The 2,798-nt window shown below is 44.4% G+C and overlaps 1 protein-coding gene across 1 annotated transcript in view; it reads right to left on the minus strand.

Moving 5' to 3' along the window:
* The window catches only part of CIB2 (calcium and integrin binding family member 2), a 22,488-nt gene that overhangs the window by 19,258 nt on the left and 432 nt on the right, over positions 1 to 2,798 (minus strand). The gene's annotated exons all lie outside the window — the stretch shown is intronic.

Here is a 2,798-nt window from a genome sequence, read left to right on the forward strand (position 1 = left end):
GAAGGCGAGAGAGAGGGAGAAAGGGAGGGGGAGAAAGAGAGAGAAAGAGAGGGAGGGAGGGAGAGAGGGAAGGGAGGGAGGGAGAAAGAAAGGGAGAAAGATAGAGGGAGAGAGAGAGGAAGAAAGAGAGAGGGAGGAAGGGAGAGAAAGGGGGGGAGAGAGGAAGAGAAAGAGAATAAAACTAAAAACTCAATCCGACCCAACCCAATCAAACTAAATAAAATACATTAAAGGTTGTCAGAAAAGCTTTTGTCAGAATTAAAATAAGCCACATTGTCTGTGATTTACAAATGCGTCTGCTCAGCCTCTATTCAACTAAGTTAGGTATTATTATTATTATTATTATTATTATTATTATTATTATTATTTTACAGTAGGATCCTGACTTTGTATAAATAGCCGGTCAGAAAAGCCAAAACTGAGACTGGAAAAAAAAAGAAGTGAATTATCCTCTAAGAATCCGAGAGTCTAATGAAATGGAGCTTCTGCAAAATCCCAGATCTCTTCCAAGATATATATATATTTTCAACTATGAGAATCCATCCCTTCCTTCTTTCCACTTGGCCGAAGTGGCCGTTTAAGGAAGATCCTTTTCCAGCCCCCACCTGCTTTATCTATCGTTGGGTAAAGTTTTACTCAGCCTGACACGGTGCCCTTCATAATGAAATAATTATTCCCGATGAGATCATGCAGGTTAAGCGCCAGGCAGCTAAAATAATTCTACTGCACTTTTGGCCTCACTGAATTTATATCATACAATACCAATGTTTATTGGTAATACAGGGGTCCCTCTACTTACGAACGTCATTCGTTCCGTGACCAGGTTCTTAAGTAGAAAGGTTTGTAAGAAGAAGCAATTTTTTCACATAGGAATCAATGGAAAAGCAAATAAGGCGTGCGATTGGGGAAACCACAGGGAGGGTGGAGGCCCTGTTTCCTCCCAGGAGATTCCTAGAGAGGCCCCACGGAGGCTTCTCCCCCACCTTTTCCAGCCCTGTTTCCTCCCAGGAGACTCCTAGAGAGGCCCCACGGAGGCTTTTCCCCGCCTTTTCCGGTTCTGTTTCCTCAAAGGAAATTCCTAGAGAGGTCCCACGGAGGCTTCTCCCCACCTTTTCCAGCACTGTTTCCTCCCAGGAGATTCCTAGAGAGGCCCCACAGAGGCTTCTCCCTGCCTTTTTCAGTAACAGTTTCAGAGGCTCGAGGTTGGTAAGTGGAAAATGGTTCTTGAGAAGAGACAAAAAAATCTAGAAAAGTTCATAAGTAGAGGTGTTTGTAGGTAGAGGTACGACTGTATATGTTTGAACCTTATATGCTGATATGCCCTATAGACTAATTAATCAATAATAATAATTATTATTATTATTAGGTATATAAACATATTATTTCTGGAATAAAAGCAATGCCTGGGTGGAAGATGTCTGTGAGGTCATCTAGTCTAACACCAACACCACCCCGATTAGTTTACTCGCACCCAAGTAAAAGGCTGAGTTTCCACAACACAAATAAGTCCCAAGTTAGCTTCACCGAAGTTCCTACGAACCGATCTTGGCCAGCTCTGCAAATGCCATCAGCTTTTCTAGATATTTCCCAGAGTGGGTTCCGCGTGTTGTCGGAATGCACCAAAGTTAAGAAATCTGAAACCTCGTCTGCAAACAAAACGTCACAGCGTGGGGAGAGGCCTCCTCCAGAACCCTAGTGTGGATTATGGGAATTGTGCTCCCAAATTTCGGAAAGGCACCAGGAGAGCTTTCCATGCATTCGGCGAATGTTTCTGTATTATAAGGGTTTTGATTATAGGGGATTTTATATTAGAGGGATTTTACTTATTAGTTTTTGTGTTTAGTTGGCATTGGACCAGAATACTTGCAGGAGTGGTTAATGTCCCCTTTCTTTCTTTCTTTCTTTCTTTCTCTCTCTCTCTCTTTCTCTTCCCCTCTCTTCTTCTCCTTCTCTCTCCCTTTCTCTTTTTATCTCCCTTCTCCATCTCTCTTCCCTTTCTATCTCTCCCTCTTTCTCTTCCCCTCTCTTCTTTCTTCTCCTTCTCTCTCCCTTTCTCTTTTTCTCTCCCTTCTCCATCTCTCTTCCCTTTCTATCTCTCTCTCTCTTTCTCTTCCCCTCTCTTCTTTCTTCTCCTTCTCTCTCCCTTTCTCTTTTTCTCTCCCTTCTCCATCTCTCTTCCCTTTCTTTCTATCTCTCCCTCTTTCTCTCCCTCTCGCCCTTCTCTCTCCGTCTCCCTCTCCCCTTTCTCTATATCTCCGTCTTTCTCTCCCTCCTTTTCTCTCTCATCCTTCACTCTCCCTCCCTCCCTTCTCCCTCCCTTTCTTTTTCTCTCCCTTCTCCATCTCTCTTCCCTTTCTATCTCTCCCTCTTTCTCTCCCTCTCTCCCTTCTCTCTCTTCTCCCTCTCCCCTTTCTCTATATCTCAGTCTCTTTTTCTGCCTCCCCTTTTCTCTCTCATCCTTCTCTCTCTCCCTCCCTTCTCTCTCCCTTTCTCTTTTTCTCTCCCTTCTCCATCTCTCTTCCCTTTCTATCTCTCCCTCTTTCTCTCCCTCTCTCTCTTCTGTCTCTCCCCTTTTCTCTATATCTGTCTCTTTCTCTCCCTTCCCTTCTCTCTCATCCTTCTCTCTCTCCCTCCCTTCTCTCTATCTCCCTTCTCCATCTCTCTTCCCTTTCTATCTCTCCCTCTTTCTCTCCCTCTCTCCCTTCTCTCTCTCTTCTCCCTCTCCCCTTTCTCTATATCTCCGTCTCTTTCTCTCCCTCCCCTTCTCTCTCTCATCCTTCTCTCTCTCCCTCCCTCTT

The sequence above is a fragment of the Erythrolamprus reginae genome, chromosome 10 (genome assembly GCF_031021105.1).
Source record: "Erythrolamprus reginae isolate rEryReg1 chromosome 10, rEryReg1.hap1, whole genome shotgun sequence".
Lineage (NCBI taxonomy): Eukaryota > Metazoa > Chordata > Lepidosauria > Squamata > Dipsadidae > Erythrolamprus > Erythrolamprus reginae.